General features: G+C 46.2%; 1 pseudogene; it reads left to right on the top strand.

Moving 5' to 3' along the window:
* The first annotated feature begins 18,283 nt into the window (after nucleotides 1–18,283).
* Nucleotides 18,284–20,362, top strand: part of LOC130143470 (ankyrin repeat domain-containing protein 26-like) — a 69,059-nt pseudogene continuing 66,980 nt past the window's right edge.

A 20,362-nucleotide genomic window follows, 5' to 3' on the forward strand; every position in this document is an offset into this window, starting at 1 on the left:
TGGACAGTCTGTTTTGCCTTGGAACGAAACCATACAATTAAATTTCGCGAAGCAACCCGTGTTTCACATCCGTGGACAAGGTGAAATGCCATGTGCATGAGAGCGTTTCTCATCAGCGCGGATCTTTGCTGTCTCTAAAGCAGTGCAGGCTGGGGCTGTGGGTGCTACTGGAGATATGCAGCCCGCCTGCACTGCAGGAAGGTCATTCTGGTCTGACTGTCAGCTGGACCTGTATGTTGTACAATATTGTACGTGTTGTGCCAAGCTTTCTGCAGGTAAAGAAAAGAAAGCAGCAGTCATGTATTTGACAACAGCAATCATAGGTGATGCTGTGAAGAAATTCAGGGAAAATCTGCGGCGCATGTGATTTTGACTACAACCGAGCTGTAGTTCTGACTTGTCTTGGTCACTTTAATTAGTAATGTGTCATTAATTTAAAAATAACCGGTGCAGTTAAAGAGCATGGGTGTTGGTCAGAAAGGCCTGGTTTCTCATGTGTAAATTCACCAAGTCAGAGGCACTGATGCAAGTGCCTGGATGAATCGGTAAAACAGGGCTGGGCTAGCCAGGGCTGGCACGGGCAGCGTGTGCAGCCTGTAGTGGTTTAGGCAATAGCTCTAATTCAGAGTTATGGTGGAGGTGCTGAATGTGCTTGGGTTTGAAAGCACACGGTCTTCGTTAGCTTCAACGGAAACTGCAGGATTCTGCTGTGCAAATCAACGAAACTGTGAGATACAATCCGCTGTTCAGGAAAGTCAGAACATGTTTTTAAGGAAGTCTCTGTTGGGAGGTAAAAGCGCTGCTGAAGCGATAGCAGCGATGGAGCGTGTGTAAAAGAGCCTGGGGAGACCCGCAGCCTTCTGGAGCCAGGCAGAGTATTTCCTGTTCACTTGAGCTATTGGTCACGACGGGAAGATGCTTCCTACAAACTGGGGTTTGTTCTAATGGAAATAGGTGACTTGTGAATAAAGAGGGCAGTGGAGGGTTGTCTTTTTTCCCCATTTTTGGAAAACGGAATGCATTATTGTTCCAGTTTAACAATAGGTGGCACTTGGTTCCAGTGCAAGTAGTTATCTCTTCATTGCCATAAAAAGAAATCCATACAATTACATCAGTTCTGATTCTGAATCAAAGAATGAAAATAGCTTCTGGACAGGGTCTTGACTACTAATTCATGTGCTGTGCTATCTGCGTGGTGTGTCTTCATTGCCTTTCACTAAAATTCCTCTTTCCTGTGAAACCAGTTGTGTTTGTGGGTTTGGGATCTTTTTTTCTTTCCTCTCCTTGTTCGCAGATCCACTTGATTTTTTTCTGGTGGTGTTACAACGAACATTGTGCAGTCCTCCTAAGGCTTTGTCCATCAGTAATGTTTTCACTTTTTTCTTGTTCCTGTTTTAAGAGACACTATTGTTTTCTTTCTAAGGGCTGTATTTTTGTTATGTCTTGCATGATGAGTGAATTCAAAGTACTTTCAATGGCATAATACACTTTGTAGTGTAATTTTGTGAAAATGCTTCTGTATGAATTACAAAAAATCATTTTATATTATTTCAGGGGTAAACCCTGAATTAATCAATCTTGGATGTGGTGTTTCTGTCTTCTAGAAATACGTGAAGCTTAACTTTGTTTTTATAGGTTAAGAAGGAAAAAAGCAAACAAAGATGTTCAAAAGTGCAGGCGGTGGCAAAACAGGAGTGTGTGGATAAATTAAATAACATCACTAATCGGCAAATGAAACAAAAGATTACTGTAAGGAAGAATGACTGTTTGAAAATGGAGAATGAAAACACGATAGAAGAAAAAGACAAAAGGAGTTTTTCATCTGGGGAGAGCTCAAAATTGATTAAAGTGCCAATGAAAGGGTAAGCTAAGGAAATAATCTCTAGCTCTTATTTGTAGTGCTATGTAAGTGTCTTAGGTTTTCTGATACTGTGGTAGTTGAAGTAGTTTCCTCAGTGGTGAAAGCCATAGTGAGTAGTCCACTGCTTCTCAAAAAATGAAGAAAAATTCTTTTTTGACAAAATGAAGCGCACGATGGAGGTTCAAATTTATTGCCTGCTCTAAAAAAAGAAAAGGGGAAACCAAAAGAAAACCCCCACCTAAATTCCTGTGATTTCCATGTCAACACTGAGGTAAAATGCATCTTCAAAACCAGAACTGAAGACTAGAAAAAGCAGTTATTTTTGTAGGAAAAGGCCACCTAGAAAAGAAAAGTAGGAACTTGGGGTTTGCTACTCCTCCCTTTTCTAGGTGATTTTAGTGATCTCCGTGCAGTTGGTGTTTTCCTTTTCATTAAGTTAATATGCCCTTTGTCAGGAGAGGGGAAAAGATGATATTACCAAACCAATCTCAAAAGTCTAAAGAAGGCACACGTATTTTTATGCAGACCTAAGCAGGAGCTTTTTCTGTCTGTCCTTCAAAGGAATCTCTGCTCTAGGTGCTTTCTGTACCGTGGCTATTGGATATAGTCCAGCTTAACCTGGATCTAGCTCAGATTCCACGTGTCCCCCTCACTCCTAGGGGAAGGGTTTTAAATACTTGGGCATATTCCACGATCTTTACAGTCAAGTCTGTGATTTTATCATAGATATTTTTTGTCTCGGTTGTTTCTGGACATCATCTTAAGTATGTCTGTTTCACAGAAATATTTTTTATAAACCTATTCACTTGGTGATTTTTTTTCTTTCTTTCTGTGTAATGCAGTAAAATTGCCCTGAATGCCAAAGGTGCAAAGAAAAGTAAAAGACAGCCTTCAAAGCAGAAGGCTCATCAGCAGATGAGCTCTTCCAGTGGCAATCATGGTCAAGTACCGGATGAGAGCACTTCCAGTGAAACATCTGAGGATGAAGGAAGGTATGCCTATAAGGAATGTTGAAAATAAAACTTACTTAATGATAAAAATTGGCCTGAGAGCTAGAGGCTAGTTTGGGTTTTTGTTGTGTGTTTAGGTTTTTTGTAAACCTGACGCCTATGAAGATTCTTGTTCTTTCATGTGACCACCTGATGTTCTTTCTTGTTCTTTCTTGTTCTTTCCTGTGACTACCTGATGCGCTTTGTGTTGACAAACACTTCACTTTTGTTTAGAGTGCTTTTGAACATGCTGGCCAAGTCAACAATGAGGTCACGTGCACAAATTCTGATTAATTACATGAGTGTGTGCACAGGCATAGAAGTATTTCATGTGTTTAAAAAGGGTGAGGTATCTCAGTTTTTTTCACTGCAGGTACCTCAGGATTTTTTGCCCTGCTCCCCGCTCCACCTTTTCTCTTGCAGCTGTTCCCTCCTGACTTCTTGCCCACCCTGAACTTACTTGTGTGGGTTGTGGCAAAGTGCGAAAGAGAAGTTGTTGACACTGTTCAGCCCTAGCTAAAAATCTGGTGTGTTAGCAACACTGTTTTGGTCAGAAATCTAACGCACAGCCCTGTGTGGGCTGCTGTGAAGAAAATAAACTGCATCCCAGCCAGACCCAGGACACCAGAGAATCCAAAATTACAGTTCTTTGACCTGTAGGAGAAGGATTCTCAGTACTGAAGGGAGCTGAACCCCTGGTATTAAACAGGGAATGCACGTAACCGTATAGCTCCATGTCTGTAGCTGTAAGATTTCTGTCACTTTGCGTGAAGTTTAGGGAACAGTTATTTCAACTGTTTGCTTAATATCTTGCAGAAAAATTAGCCTTCCAGTAGACATTAATAGTACACAATAATTGTTTCAGTCTTGAACTATATCTAGCAAAGTTACTATACCAGATTTTAGTTTAATTCAGTTCTGCAGTTAAGTTTTCAAAGCTACGGTAGGTATTATTCATAATGCAAAGTAAGCATTTCAGTACTGAAATATATTTCTGTTTTCTAGACCTGCAGCAACAACCAGGAGTGAAAGGAACGAGGTACTGTAAAACTAGTTTCTTGGTAAACAGTCTCTATCAGCTTTTAATCACTTCGATGGGAGCAGTGTTTATGTAGTGATCAACCAGATGTACAAATTGCTGCTGGTACGCAGCTTTATTGTATTTGAGACAAATCTGTGGGCTGTGAAGGAGAGAATGAATCATTCCTGCATTTGTAATGGTCTGTAATACTAGACAGTGGAATTACAGAAAGTACTGTATTTTTTGTAGGTCAGCATACCAATGGAAGTAACTGATGGCCCTGGTTTAACTCACTCATCTGACCCAACTTCAGAGGATGTCCGGTTAGAAGCTTCAGCCTACAAGGAGACTATGCTGCTGTTGGAAGAGCTTAGCGTGGTTCATACGGGTATGTTTTCAAGTCTCTGTCTTCAGCTGTTACAAGTTCCCCTTAAAACATGATTTCTTTGTAGGCACTCCTAAGTATTTTAATTTCATATTTTGATATAGTATCTCTTTGTGACTAGAGATCCCCCTCAAAAGCTGTGAAACTGTCACCTAACCTGAGATGTTGCCTGCATTACCAGCCGATGTGCCTTACGTTATCATTGGTTCTCTGTCTAGTCAGAGCTGGAGAAGCAGTTTCTTGCAAAGTACAGTTCAGCTCCTTCTAATGCGGTCATCAAAAGTCAGCAAGAGCTTTTTCTTCTTTATATCCCCTTGATGTGGTTTAAGCCCAGCCACACCTAAACACCTAAGCACCACACAGCCACTCACTTGTTCCACCCCAGTGGGGTGGGGGAGAGCATCGGAAAGGGAAAAGTGAGAAAACTCATGGGTCGGCACGAAAACAGTTTAATAGCAAAAGCCACGCACGCAAGCAAAGCAAAGCAAGGAATTCATCCAGCACGTCCCATGGGCAGGCGGGTGTTCAGCCATCTCCAGGACAGCAGGGCTCCGTCACGCATAACAAATACTTGGGAAGACAAAGTGCCATCACTCTGGATGTCCCTCCCTTCCTTCGTCCTCCCCCAGCTTTATATGCTGAGCATGATGCCGCGTGGCATGGCACATCCCTTGGGTCAGCTGGGGTCAGCTGTCCCAGCCGTGTCCCGGCCCGGCTCCTTGCGTACCCCCAGCCTGCTCGCTGGTGGGGTGGGGTGAGGAGCAGAAAAGGCCTTGGCTCTGTGTGGGCGCTGCTGGGCCATAACGAACACATCCCCGTGCTACCAACCCTGTTTGCGGCACAACTGTAAAACATGGCCCCGTACCAGCGACTGCGAAGAAAATTAACACTATCCCAGCCACAACCAGCACACCCCTCAACAGCTAATGACAAAGAGTACAGCAAAATAATGGCTTTGCTTAAAAATAATAAGTACATGTATATAACAAATTTCAACTGTCATAAGATGCTTGCATATGTGCACAAGGCATTATATAAACATAAGCATCACTTACTAGGGCTCTTAAACTATGCTAAAATTTCATTAGGCAAGTGTTAACCTTGGCCGAAGGCCAAACTCCCCCCCCAGTGCTGCCACTGCCCCTCCTTGACAAAACGGGGCGAAAAAGCTGGTGGGTCAGTGTGAAGGCAGGGCTGTCACTTCCCAGTGACTGTCACTGGCAAAACAGACTCCACCGATTAAAATACATTTGGATAGTGAGAAACAAAGACCCCAAACCTGAGAAGGACACGTCGGCACCCCCCCTGCTCAAGCTCTGCTGCGCTCCTTCCCTGCCACCTCCCCAGGCAGCGCGGGGAGGCTGCGGTCGGCAGTCGGGACGTAGCAGTTTCTCTGCTGCTCCTTCCTCGTCCCTTTTCCCTGCTCCAGTGTGAGTCCTCCCCCAGGCTGCAGTCCTTTGGGGAAAATCTCCTCCAGCCTGGGCCCTCCATGGGTCGCAGGTCCTTCGGGAAGGATCCGCCTGCTCTGGCACGGGGTCCTCCGCAGCACTGCGCTGTGGGTATCTGCTCCAGCATGGTTCTCTCCGGGGCTGCAGGGGAATCTCTGCTCTGGCACCTGGAGCAGCACCTCTCCCTCCTCCTTCGCTGACCTGGGTGTTCGTTTGCGGGGCTGGTTTTCACATGCTTTTCCCCTTCTCTGCCCGTTTCGCCCTTTCCTACATTTGTTTTTCCTGAGGAGCTGCCAGCACGGCTGAGAGGCTCAGCTGTGCCCTGCGGTGGGTCCATTGAAACCGTCCATGTCCAGCACGGGGCGACCCCTGGCTTCTTCTCACAGGGACCTTCCCGCTAACCTGCCACCTGCACCTAATACAGCAAAGCACTGAACAGCTTATACATTGGGCAGTATTTGTGCAGCTTTGTGTCTTTTCTGTCTCAAAACAGGTTCTGCTACTTTGTTGAAAATGCAAAACATACTTCTTGAATATGAACAGAGAATAGAACGTCAGAAAAATCAGTATAAAGCGCTCTCAAGAGAAGTAAGGAAATTGGAAGATGAAAGGGAGGAGTCACAGTTCAGAGCGGAGAAGACTCAAGATTTGAAATCCGTGTTGGCTCACCAAGAAGCGGAATGGAAAAGGGGTATCCAGAGCCTTAAGTATGTAAATTGTGGTCTGATAACGTATTATCTTGTCAGTGGTTTTGTTCCAAAAGACACCGATGGTGCAGGCAACAGGATGAGAAGTTTCCAGTCTTTTGGGTTTGGGTTTTTTGAATCCTGTGGGCCAGTTATGCTATGAAGTACATAATGTGAGAGGGGAAAAACGTCCGGATACCAGCTCCATGTACAGTCTTCTGGATGTTGTTCTAACTTTGTTTTCTAGCAAGAAAAGAGCAAGAGAGTGTGTACGGGGAAATCAGATTTATAAGAGAGATCTGAGAGATGGTTGGGTGTGGGTTTTTTTTTCGTTTTGTCCTCGCAGCTTCAGTTGGCCTATAATACTAGGATTTCTGGTAACTCCACCCAGTGCAAGTCAAACCAGAGCTTAGAGCATTTGTTTGCTTACCTGTTTGTTTGTTGGAAAGGTCAAGTTTGGGATTGCCCCTTTCCCCACACTCCTGAGCTAGACCCGGAGGTGTGAGGTTTCTCATCGCTGTTGACATCACGTCAGACAGGGGTGGCCAGCAGGCACCGTAGGCAGTTGAGCAAGGACAACTGCAGAGCCCTGGCCTGGGAGGGGAGATCTCCTCGTGGTGATCCCCGGTGGGATGGCGTGGCTGGGGAGCTGGCCCAGCAGGGCCAGGCGGCCCAGGCAGAGAGCGAGCTCAGCAGGAGCCACCGTGAGCTGGCAGCTGGGGCGGCCCGCAGCGGCCTGGGCTGTCTGGGGGGCAGCAGTGCCAGGGCACTGGGGGCAGTGAGTGCCCACCCCTCCTCAGGGCTTGCTGAGCTGTGTCTCGAGCCCGGGGTCCGGTTTTTGGCCGCCCAGCCCAGGAGATCTTGCCCAGCCCGTGTGAGGTCGGCAGGGAGATGCCGGGCTGGCGCGGGGGCAGGAGCACCAGCCCTGTGAGGGGAGGCTGCGGGAGCTGGGCCTGGGGGAGTTGGGCCTCCCAGCGCGGGGGAGGGGAGTACGAGGAAGACGAGGCCGGTCCCAGCTTGGCCTGGGTTTGACTTCAGCAGGTGTTCAAAATCCTCAAGCATCTGTCAAGTATAAAGAAGTAGTATTTTCATTCTAAGTGAATTCTCCAAGCAGCGTTAATTTGTACTTTCGAAAGTTACACTTTTTATGAAATTACACTAGAAGTTATATGTAAAGCTTTTTCCTTGCAATATACGCCATTCAAATACAAACGTTTGTCAGTCTTTCAAGTAATTTTAGTGGTGGTTGATTCTTGTTTTGCAGAATTTCTAAAGCAGGCTTTCAATTGGCAGTTCTTCCCTTACGCTGACACTTGATTTTTTAAATTTTTTTTTTTGTTCACTGTTGCGAGTATATGGGAAAAAATAGTCAAAATAATGATCAAACACAAAGCTGCTTGCTTGTTTGGGTACCGTGGGCACACCATGGACCGTTTTTTACCATGCCAGTGCTTATTGCTGATTGTTTCAGTTGGTAAAGAAGCTGACCTTCCATAAGGCTTTCCTTGTAAGTCAGCTTCAAAATGAAATTGCTGTAGTTTCTCCCAGAGGTAGATCCGACTGGGGTTTAAAACTGTTTTTAATCGTATTCAGCTTAAACCCCATGCATTTCTGAATCTGGTTTTGAACACTGACATCCTTCTGGAGTAAACAGAAGCTGCTTGTTCTGCCTGTGGTCAGCAGTTGTTTTAGACTTACAGAAGGCTTGCTGAAAAATTGTTGGGTCTGCCATAGGTAAGTGGCGTGCTGATTCACCAGTATTGCTTCTGGTCACTGAATCCGTAATGTGTAGGCAATGCTCAGTATACTAAGAAAATGTATACTAACCATAGTAAAAGTTTACGATGCTTTGATCTGATGAGACAACAAACTCCTTTTTCAGCAAAATGGCTGTAATATGAAGATGGATTTTTTTAATTTTATTATAGAAGTGTGCACACTGGTGTGTGTTTCCCTATACAAATTTAAAAATAACTGATAAATCACTCAAAGGTTTTTTTCTGTATCTTGTACAACTGATACCATGCACAATGGCATGAAGTTAGAATTCTTTAAAAAGTTGAAAAGTACAGTAAAAATATGAACTCTGAAAACGTTTAACATTTTTTATGGTTTGAGTTGTCTCTGCAAGTTCATCATGTGGAATATCTACTTTTATATCAGTGCTTTTGTTTCTCAAATACTCCGTTAAATCCCAGATCTTCTTTGAAACAAGAAGAAGAAAAGAGGCTCAGAGTAGAAGTGCTGTGTGAGAAAAGGAGAGAAGACCTCCGAAGGAAAGAAGATCAATGTTGTAAAGAGATGGAGGAGAAACAGAAACTTGAGTTACAGTCTAGGAATTTAGAAATGGAGTTAAGAACACTGAGAAGGCTCTTGAAACAGGTCTATTAAATAATGAATTAAACTCTTTGTCTTATTTTCTGCTTCTTTTCAATTGTATTCCAGTATGCCTAGAGAAGGAGGCGCTTTGTTCACGGAAGAGGCGTTGGATAACAGTTGTCAAATTTTGAGAACAGTAGAGTACAGTTGGTTCACAATTGGGTGGTTGTTGTTTTTTTTTTTTGCTTTGCAGTTTATTATTCCCTTTTTCCTTTTTCAAAATTTAGGTTTCATTTGTATTTCAGGCAAAGCCTGACCTTTTTTTGAATTACTACAAAACATCCTGTATTTCGCCTTCTTAAATTTTCATAAGAAAATTTAAATTTATTTATTTATAGGTGGATTATCATAACGGTGGGGAATCAAAAATGTTTTCAAGTATGCAAGGGAGAATGGGAAGATGTATTGCTAGCTCTGTTTTTTCTTAAGATGCAAGCAGTTTTATTGTATTACTGCAGGTTGAAGAGGAACGTGACGAAACACAGAGACAGCTCTCTCAGGAAAAGAGGGCCAGAGCCCTTCAAGAAGGAATTTTGAACAACCACCTTGGGAGACAAAAGGAACTAGAAGAAGAGACAAGAAGATCTATCGGAAAAAAATCAGAGGTAAGCAGATTTTTTTTCTAATAAATTACATTTCACCATGTTTGTTTTAAAGTCATAATAAATCTTACATAACTTTTTCTGTTTCTTGATGTTTATTTACTGTTTACCAGTGTAACTTATCTGGGTAAATACCTTTCTTGTTTTCTCTTATGTCTAAAAGTTCTGGAAAGCAGCATCACTCCTGTATGTACCTGAATTACTTGTGCAAGTCGGAAGCTAATAGAAGACACTATTTACCCCGTTTCTTAACCTATCTGTTATTTTCCATTTCATAGACATTTTGTCATCGCTTTTTAGGCTTTCTAGCAGTGAAACACCTAGCTACCTATGGCAAGGTTGACCAGGAAGAAAGTTGTTTGACAGTGTTTGTGTTTCCATTGCTTTTATTTTTTAATTAGTTATTCCCTTATTGAACTTACTTCAAGTATGCCTTTCTTTGCCACCTCCACATAACTAAAATTTTATGATCGACTCTCAGCAATGAATTCAACTCTCTGTAAGAGTTAGAGTAACTGGAGGAGAAAAAGCAATCATAAACACTGTATTAAAAAAGATCTTGAAAAGAGTTTACTGAATTTCCTAAAGAATGTGCAGTGCCTTGAAGCCTTTTTGTTCTTGGCTGTGCTGCCCAATAAATGTAGGGTGAATGTGTTTAAGTGGGAAAAAGTTATACATACAATAAAGAGGAAATATACAGGACTATTGCATTCCGGGGGTGATTGAGTCTTATAGCTAACTTTCAGTAATACAAAAGGATAAGTGTTCAGAAGACATTTGAGAAGGAAAATACCCTTTCTGGCCTTGTTTTTACCAGATCTGTAGCACAACTAATTCAACCTTAAAGGCAGTATTATAAAGGCATGCACATACAAGAAAGCGCTGTCATTTTAAAAGCTTTGGTTGCTGGTTTAAGGGGGGAAAAAACCGTAACTGTATATTTGGGATGTTCATTTAGGTTTTAAGGCTATGTTGCACTTCCGTTGGGTACGTACGTTGTACATGTGCATGGGTTCACAGAGTAGCTTATTGCCTGAAACTTCATCTTTGAAGTCATGCTTCGGTACTAGAAATGTTAAAATGCAGTTTATTGCTGCAGGTTTTTTGTAGATTCATTTCCCAATTGGCTCTTTATTCATTTTCCCTGTCATTCAGGAATCCAGCACTGATAGAGAACAGGATCTGTTGTACAAGAATCAGTTACTACAAGATGAGATTGCTATGCTAAGGCTAGAACTCACTCAAGTAAGACTTAGGCACCAGGAGGAACAAGGAAAATATTTCAAGGAAAATGAGACCTTGAAAGAAAAAAATGAAGCTCTCAAAAAGGAACTTAAACTGCACAAGGAAGCATTAAGACAAATGTTTTTTCAGTTCAACGCGGAGCTGGACTTAGTAAAGAGAGAATCTGCAGTGCTGACTTCCAAACTTGAGCAGACAAACAAAAGCAAAGACAGACTAGAGACAGAAATTGAATCATTGCGTTCCTCCCTGAACGCTGCAGTTCAAGAACTTGAACTTCATTTGTCATCAGAAAGCAATGCTGAACGAAGATTTCCCAGAGAACGTGATGAATGCCTTTGCTTGCAAGTCGAGCTCCATCGTGACCTCTCTGACGTGCAAGAAACCAATAAGAGCTTGTCTCTGCAGCTGTGTAAAGCTAAAAGCAAAGCTAATAGGCTAGAAAATGAGCTTCACCAGTTGAAGCAAATGCTCGGAGAAAAAGCTTTGCTTTTAGAAATGACAAAAAAGAATTAAGTCAAGGCCAGTGTCGGGCAAAGGAATGCGATCATGCTCGACAACTTGAGAAAGATCCAGTAAGCAAACTTGTAATAAAACAGGAGTCCCTGCAGGAGCGATTGGCCCAGCTCCAGAGTGAAAACCTTCTTACTCCATCAGCAATGGGAAGAGATGCAGAACAAGAGGATCATGAAAGAAAAAATAGCGGATTATGGGCAGGAGCGTTTTAATGACATTTTCAACAAACTTAGAGCTGATACAGAAAAGCAAGTTTATCTAATAGAAGAGCGAAACAAGGATTTAAATGCCAAGCGTACTGATTTAAGGGAACAAGTCTTTAAATACGAGACTGACGTAGTAGAAAGACAGGTAAAGTATATGCGTAGAAAGAACAATTTAAAGTTTGTCCGTTCTTGAAATTAGTTTGTTCCTCCAATGTATCCGGTGTAAGTTACATGCATGGGACCAAAGAATACTCATTTGTCCTGGTTTGTTATGTTTCCCTCGGAATTGCGGAAAGTTTTGGCAACAGGGATATTAGTCCTCAGATCTAAGCAGAGAACAGAAAAAAGGTATCCAAGTCTAAGCTTTGATCAAGAAAGGTGATTCTTCTCTAGAACTTTTTTCCATCTATTTTCCTTAGTCCATGTTATGCCCTATAGAATAGTCTAAAGTATTTGATGGTTTTGATGTAAGTATTGCACTGATGACATGAATGAGAGTGGTATAAAAGGAGGAACCATCCAATACACGAGGGCTGAGAAATGAAGATACAGAGAAGTGAAGTGGTTGGGGATAGATTTATATGAAGCTTCTACAGAGGGGAAAAAAGAGGTTCTCTGTAAGCTGCTATCAAGATTGAAGAGTATTAGTAATGTCCAGCTGTTGATTTCTGTATGTGTTTTGAGGGTTCTGAGGGGCCTGCCTGTTCCTCAAAGTTCATGTCAGACGGTGACCTTAAGCTTTCTCTTTTATGATGTGTAGCCACACTCCAGCAGTACTGTCAATCATTGTAAACTGTGACTTGCTTTGTATTCTTACTACCAAAATAATGGGTTCCTTTTGAAGATCATGTGAGAGAGTGTGTGTGTGTTATATGTATATAGCTATATATATATAATGAGCTATCCAGATTTTTGTAAACCTAATCTATCAGTATTTCTAAAACGAGCTGAGTAAGAAGACTACAAGAGGATGTGATTCAACATACCCTTAAAGTGTATCTCAAAGGAGCTTTCAGATATTTGTATTCATTTAATTGTATTTGTATAGTGAAGAAACAGAAGAAAGAACAATCTAACACAAAGTCCTGCCTTCAGTCACCGGAGTAATATTTGCAGTCAAACTGTGGCTCTTAGATCACAACAGATTTCTTTGGGTTTTGTTAGAAAAAAATACCCGATTGCAGTGTGTTCCTGTGTATTGTTCAAGGAAGAACAATACCTGAGCCTTTTTTATGTGTTAGGAAACAGGAATCCTCATGAACAGCTGCTGATAGTCAAAGGTGCTCAGCTGAGAAAGATGACGAGAGGTCATCATCTGTGCAGATGCCTGCTGGTGGCAGGCAAAATCTCATACTTTTGGGTTCAATCTAGACAGGTCTAACCGTATAACAAAATAAGTTAAAGGCGTATTTCATGTTCTTAGAACTTTCTTCATGCTAATTTAACTGTTTCGTTAGGGCATGTTTGGACAACTGCAGCAGGAGCTTGCTGCTGCACTTAAAAAGCAATCTATGCCAGAAGCTTCACTTGAAGTTACTACACGCTACCACAGTGACCTGGAGAGAGACAAGCTGCGCTTGCAAAAGGAGTTGGAAAAAAAGGTGAAAACTAAGGTAGTTAATGTCTGTAACTATATGAATAAATCTGAGCGTAGCTGTTGAAAGCAGGAGCGAATGTTGTCCTTTTGCACCACCTTTTGCAGTGTTCTTACGAAAACTGAAGTATAGAGGGAACCAGAGGAGCTTTGCAGGAAAGCTGTAGGGTGATTCTGTGTGTGTGTGCATGTCATCTTATCCCCCAAAGTTGTAACCTCATCCTGTCGCTTCTAGAGTATTCCTTCTTCCCACCAGCTCCAGCTGCTGTTCTTGGTTATGGTTCCTAAGGTGTGTTTTACACTCCACGCCAACCTTGGCCATAGGTCTTGGATGGGTGGAGGAGAGCTTAGGCCTGTTTCTGTGTAAGTTACTGCATTCTCCTGCGCTCTTGTCTTTTCCGGCCACCTTACTTTTTCTTCTGCCACTGTTGCTTTCACAGACGCAGAAGCAGAACATGCTGGCTCTGACATCCAAGGACTTGCACAGCACGTGGGAGGAGCACTTGAAGTCAAGATCCCACCTTGAAGAGCGCGTTGCTCAGCTGGACGAGGAGAAGGCTGAACTGTTGCAACAGGTGAGCCCAGAAAATTCTCCGGGCACCGAGCCAATACCCAGGAGAACCACATGCACCTTCTGGTCAGGTTCTTACATATCATTGTTTTCTGTTATCCCTGCCATTCAGGCTGCGAGTACCTTATCGTTTGGGGGTCATGGAGGAAGCAAATAAAAGCTAGATGGGTATCCTTGTGTAAGTTCTGGAGTGGCTCTGTTGGGAAGAGTTCCCAGTGTGGTTTGCTATCAGTTGAGCACATCGAGCAAGGCCACAGTTCCCAGTTCTTCCTTGGATTTTGTGTGGTCATCTTCTGACCCCTTGGTTTCTGGGCAGGTTTAAAATGCTTGATGTTTCCAGTGCGTGTGTGGAGGAGCTGCTGTATGTTTTCAGCGTAGCGGGAGCTTAAAAGCCTTGCAGAAAAACATACTGAAGGAATGCTGGGTAAATGAACGAGTGCTTGGGAAACAAGCAGCGCCTGCCAGTTGCCAAGGGACAGCCTTCCCCTTTTCTCCTTTTCTGTAGAGGGAAAATGGAAGTACAAAGTCAAAACAGCTGCCAGCTCTCCTCTGGTGTGGCTGAGAAAACACCAAGAGGAGGAAAACCAGCATGTGGCTAAGTAAATGGCCACACAGAAGAGGTGGAGGTAATGGCCGAGGGGAATAAAATGTTGAAGAACTCCAAAAGATCAGATTCCTCCACAAGCCCCTGCCTGCTGGTTGCTGGAAGATCCCATGAAAGCTTTGGATGGATCCATGTTCTCCCATGAAGTGCATACCTACGTAATCCCTACTATGAGCAGAGGCACTGCCAAAAGTGTTCTCCAGCATCTTTTCCACCTGTTATGTCTAGAAGAGGATGGCCTTTGCTTCAGCGAGGGCATCTGTTTCTGTAGTTACGTATTGGTCTGTTTGATGTGAAACCTGAAGGGATGGAATATCCTCAGGAATTCCGTCCCATGGCATTCTGTGGAACGTGGCTAACGGATAGAGACGTCCGGCAGCTTCTCTGTGGAGAGCGCTAGATGCACAGACTGTACCTAGGTATTTTTCCTGTGCTCTGTGTGTGTGATAAATCTTTCTTTTCTCTTTTGAAAGTGCGAGAGTGAAAGAAAGGAAGTGAAGAAGCTGGTAGAGTTGAAACGCCCAGCTGAACTACGTCTGGCCCAAGAAATGAAAAGAAACCTTGATCTGCAGAAAGACTGTAAGAGGGACGGCTTTTTAGCGTGGTGAAGAGGTATCCGTGCGTAGAAGTCATGTTTTATTAAACTTTAGTGTAAAAATAGGTGTACCTAACTGTGAGCAGATGCCGGCCTCGTGTTAGTTCTTGCAAGGTACTTCTGTACACCAGCCCCTAGTTTTCACTAGCTGCCAAAACAACTGCAGGTGCAGGTTGCCCTGCAGTTCTCCTGGGAAAAAGGGAGTCTTTCATTCCTCTTTTCAGGTGAAATCTGGACTCTCCAAGTGTATGTGACACAGGAATACTGGTTTTTCCTGGTAATTCCTAGTGTGTCAAGTACATTAAAGATAAAGCAAGCGGTGTCTGTGCTGTTTACATGAGAGTATGTGAAAAAGTCCAGTTTTGTTCCTTTGCTTCATTGTTTTCATGACTAGTTTGCTGTGCAGGTTGAAGAGGCTGCTGAGCAGAGCTACGAAGGAACTAAGGGTGTATGAGGAGAGAGGGGGACTGTCCCAGCTTAATTTGCAGGGAGAAGTGAAGAACAGGTATTCTGAAGTGGTCAATGAAATTGGCAGATTAAGAACAAAGGTGAGCTTTGCTTTGTTTGGGTTATTGTGGTGTTTTTTCTTGTGAAACCTTTGTTCTTTCTTTATACTTCTTTTCATATTGTTGACTTTTTTTCTTGGCTGTATTTCTGAAATTATTTGGCTGTTTTTTGATGTTCCTTCTATGGTCACAGTAGTAGGCGACTGTAATACTGATGTAGCTCTTAGGGGTAAAGACGGAAGTGTTACGTACACAGCAGTATCTGCGAGGGCACATCAGGGGTAGGCTGTCCTGCAGAGGAAGGGCAAAGCAAGAGCCACAGCAAGGCTGGCAGGGTCTGTGACCACACAGGCCAGGGATCAGCCCCACAGGCCCTCACCAAGAAGAGCAGAAGAGTTCTGGGGACAGTAAGCAGAGTGCGCCAAGAGTGCAGATCACCAGGCCGGTCCATAGGGATGGGCAGGTCTGCAGTCCTACTGGGCCGTCACGTCCATGGGTGAGGGTCAGGGCTGAGAGCAGTGAAGGCCCAGCACAGGCCTGGCTGCAGCTTGAGGCCGTGGCAGCATCGTCGGGCTCCGACGGATGCATTCCCTCTCGGAAGAGAGGGGAGTAACGCCACCATCACTCGGAACAGCTCTGTGCAGTTGGCCTTGCCCAAGGTCACCCCCTGAAGGCTGTCTCGGGCACGAGTTGAGCAGGAGGCAGGTGGGGGTTTGCTTTTCGGAATGGTGTCTTTGCTTCCCAGGGCACAATGCAGTGTGAGGTGGTGCGGAAGAAACCCTGTAACTTGTTGCTTACTAGTAGCTGACTCAGTCCGTCTTTCCCTTGTCATGGAGGCCCAGAAGTAGAGTTCCCAGAAGTGCTTCTGAGGTTGCTCTGGGTGATAGATTCTAGTTTTTAATTTTGCATCCTTTCTGTCTAATAATAAACAAACAGTTCCTGTTGTGCCCTTAACACTATATCCACAGGACCCATCAGCACTCCCTTATCTTCCAAGCCTGAAACTGAATTTCAGCCCAGGCAGCTACCAAAGTCCCTACCAACTAAAACTGGGTAATCACGGCGGGGTTTAATACCATTCTGAAACATTTGACATTGCACAGGAACTGTAGGGTCTCCTGGTCTTGGCTGGGGAATGACCTGTAAAAAACCCAAGTTTTTGTGGCTGAGCATGCGTGCACTTGAAAAAGGACTAGAGAAGAAATACTTCCTCCTGGAAAGAGCATAGAGATGGATTGTGTTTACTCTGTATTGCCACCTTGTAAATAAATTCCTGCCTTTCTTCTAATGTTTGGAAGAAAACAAATACACCCAATTAAAAAATGCATTTTGCTCTCCATTCCCCCATTAAATGGTCAGACTGATTACAGAGGTGCTCTTGAAATGGCTGCTGCTCATAGCCATTTCCCAAAACTCATAGAATTCAGGTTTTGCAACCTGAATTTACTTGGCTGTGTTTTCAACAAAAGTCTTTTTTCTGTCTTTTTAAAATTATTATTTATTATAGCTTTTCCTTCTAGGGATCACGTCTACAATAACAGAACGCTGCTAATACACTGAGGATCAGCTAAGGAAAGTGACTGTACATCAGCCACTTTGGTCGGCGAGAACACTGCCAGAGCGAACAGGCTTGATAAAGCTGTGAAGGCTCATTCCAGAAAGCAAAATGAAGGTTTTAGGAGCTGTACCATTATTAGCGATGAAGAAAAAGAAGGTATTTCAAAGGGCTGAATCTTCTCCCTAAAAAGTGGTACCAGATTCCTGTCCTGTTGTCATCAATATTTTCACTGCTAATCACAGTGAAGTGTGTCCCTCTCTCTGATTGAGGATTTCTTTCCCATCTCTCCGTTTTTCACAAACTCATTGGCAAGAGACAGTTTCTAATAGGAAGAAGTGTGTTGCCAAGGTGTTCCATGAGTCAAACCATCTAGGGTATACTGGACTGTGACATCACCCCAAAACCTTATGGTACTTATAATAAGGTTTCACCACGCTGAACTACCTAGCGGCATCACCACAGCAGTAGAATAGGAGGATGGTTCCCAACTTATCTACACCAAAGGCGTGACCTGTCTTTTGATTTCTGGACCACGTTTCCATACCCTCAGTGCGCGTTTGTGTTCTTTTGTGGCAGTGCCAGCTCGGCCACATTTACTGGAAAGTAACTTTCTGACCCTGTCATGGCAAGGCAGGTAACTAGATGGTGCCTACAGCCCCCCCCAGCCCCCCTCCCGCTATATTAACCCTTGCTGTTTGTTCCTTTGGCATCCATTTGCCCAGGGCTAACGATGGCACACAAGCAGGACTGCTCAACAAGCTAGGAGGCAAACTGCTCGCAGAGCTGTTTTGGCCATAACTCCCTGACGAGATGCCCTTGCCCTGAACGACAAGCGCTTCCCAGTTTGAGCCATTTGCTTTTAAAACCGACTCGCCCGAGCCCCCCAGCGTGCTCGCAGCGCGGGCCCCGCCGGGGCGAGCGGGGAGCTGCTGCTGCCCGGTACGCCGGCACCCCCCGGGCTTCCCGGCAGCGGCCCGAGTGCTCTGCGGGGGGCGCAGCGCCGCCGCCACCCGCCGCGCCTCTCGCTGCCCCCGGCCCCGCTCGGCAGCGCCGCGGCCGGGCACCGCGCAGGAGCCGCCGGGCACCGCGGGGCAGGAAGTGACGTCACTCGCGCTGGACACGCGCCGGAGCAGACCCCGCCCCCGCCAGCAGAGCCCGCCGGCCGTTTAACCGCCGCGCTCGCCGCTGAGGGAGGCGCTGTCCGCCGCTGCCGCGCTGAGGAGCAGCCTGTGCGCTCGGCTTCCCGCCCTCTGGTGGTTCGCTCCGTAGACAGCCGTACCGGGCCGCTGCCCGGGGCCCCGACCCCCCGATCCCCCTGCCCCGGGGCCCCCCCCCGATCCCCCGATCCCCCTGCCCCGGGGGCCCCCCCCCGATCCCCCGATCCCCCTGCCCCGGGGGCCCCCCCCCCGATCCCCCGATCCCCCTGCCCCGGGGGCCCCCCCCCGATCCCCCGATCCCCCTGCCCCGGGGGCCCCCCCCGATCCCCCGATCCCCCTGCCCCGGGGGCCCCCCCCGATCCCCCGTCCCTGCCCCGGCCCACCGGCTGCCTCCCGCCGTCCCTTCCCTGAGGCGGGACCGTGCCCGCGCCCCTGCCGCGGGATGAAGAGGTTTTTCGGGTTCGGGAGGAAGAAGAAGGGGCAGCCGGCAGCGTCCGGCAGCGCCGCCAAGCCCTTCCCCACCGGTGCCTACGAGCTCCGGCTGCAGGAGCTGGGCAAGCTGCACCGTGCGGCCGCCCGTGGCGACCTGGGTCAGGTGCGGCAGAGACTGAAGAAATGCGGCATCGACGAGCGGGACACGGCGGAGCGGTAAGCGGCGGGGGGCAGCAGCGCCGGGCGGTGCTGGGGCGGGGTGCGGGGGGTTGCGGGCAGCGCCGGGACCCGCAGGTGCAGCTGCAGCCGCCGGCAGCTCAAGGGCGCTGGGAGCGAACGGCAGCATCGCTGCGGGGAGCCTCAGCCTGGGCGGGGAGCCAGGCCTGTGCTGCCAGGAGCCCTTGGAGTCGGCCGAGCATCCCCCGTCTTGCCCCGGCCCCCTCCGTGCCCTCGTTCCCGGGGGTGCTGCCTTGCCTGGGGGCGCAGGAGCGGCAGGGGGCCGGCAGCAGCCTGGCCGGGGGGGTTGCAGAAGGAGCCTCAGGGCCATTCTCCAGGCTCGCTTGGAAGGCAGAGTGCATGCACCTCCGAGGCCTCGGCGTGCGGGGTTAGTAGTTGAGCTGAGCAAGCTGCACTGCCTCAGCTGGAGTAAAAGAGGGTAAGCACTGCGTTTAGGAAAGGGTAAATGTGCTGTGTATTGGTGCTGTGTGGACGGTTGCCTGATGTGCCTTTTGTGACTGTGATGTTGCAGCCAAAGCAACATCAGTCTGATTTTAGGTGGCAGTTACTTTGCTGTTTGCTCTGTGGCCTTGGTACAGCTAATTAGTGCCTTGGATTGGAAAATCTGGGCAGTGCCATGCAGAGGGAGCTGCTGCTTCTGGCAGGTGGTGTGATGTGTGCTTTTGAGTCAAGCACAGCAAGTACTTGGCAGTTATATTTTAGGGAGAAGCCCTGGGCTGCAGCATAGCTCCTCATGATCCACCGTAAGCATAAGGGAATCAGCTGAAGTTTTTGGGTCTTGGATGTGTCGAGCTGTTAATGCCTTTTCTGAAAAGACTCTGAGTCAAAACATCCATGACATTCAGAGGAGATGCTGGTTTAATCGGAGTACTTCAGCATCCTGGGCTGTCTTTTTCTGAAGACTGGACTTTTGCCAGCCAGCTAGCTTATTGCCCTGAAAACACCTGAAACTGTCTAGATTTGTAGGAAGGCGATGAAGAGTGCAGCCAGTCAGCATGTGGGCTGTGTGCCTGAGTGTTGCCAGCCAGTATTTGTTTATGCAGCTGCAGGTGGGGGATGCCATTTAAGGTGGCTTGAGTGCACTTTTGTGCATAATTCAGCTGCCAGAGTCAAGGTGCCCGATGGCATTTATGGAAATAGTTCGGAAAGTTTCTCTCTTTTTCTTCTTACTGCTTCCTGATTCAGTCAGCAGTCAGTCACCAGCTCTTAGCAGACCCTGGTACGAAATTTCGCTAGTTTTTGCGTTTCAAGTTCATCTTGTCTAGAAAGCTTCTTTTCCTCTGAAGGGTTTCCTTCTGTGTGCCAGGCAATTATCAGTGTTATAAGAGGACAAATACAGTCACAAACTGTAAAAAACCAAGCCGGGGGCGGGGGGGGGAGAGGGAGGGAAGAAAGAAAAGGCAGCATACTATGATGAGCATGGTGGTGGTTTTGCCGTGATAATGCCCAGTGCTGAAAAGCGAGGCTGAGAGCAATTTGGTGGCCAGAGCCTGCCTACTTGCTGCAGCCACTGCCCTCTGTACCAGCCATGAGGGTTGCAAGGCCACCTGTGCCCTCTTAGTGCTTGTGGGTGTGATGTGTGTTGTGAGTGACCACCAGATGCAGTTGCGTTTCAGGGCTTCGTGTTGGAAGACTTGGTATCATTGGAAATAGAGGTGAAGAATAGGAAATAATGCAAAGTAACGGCAACAATGTGTGCATTGGTTGTATGAATATCTCAGGTTTGCTGCTCAGGATTTCCAAAAGCAAAATCCTGCACCAGGAACATGGCAA

The sequence above is a fragment of the Falco biarmicus genome, unplaced genomic scaffold, assembly GCF_023638135.1.
Source record: "Falco biarmicus isolate bFalBia1 unplaced genomic scaffold, bFalBia1.pri scaffold_30, whole genome shotgun sequence".
NCBI lineage: Eukaryota > Metazoa > Chordata > Aves > Falconiformes > Falconidae > Falco > Falco biarmicus.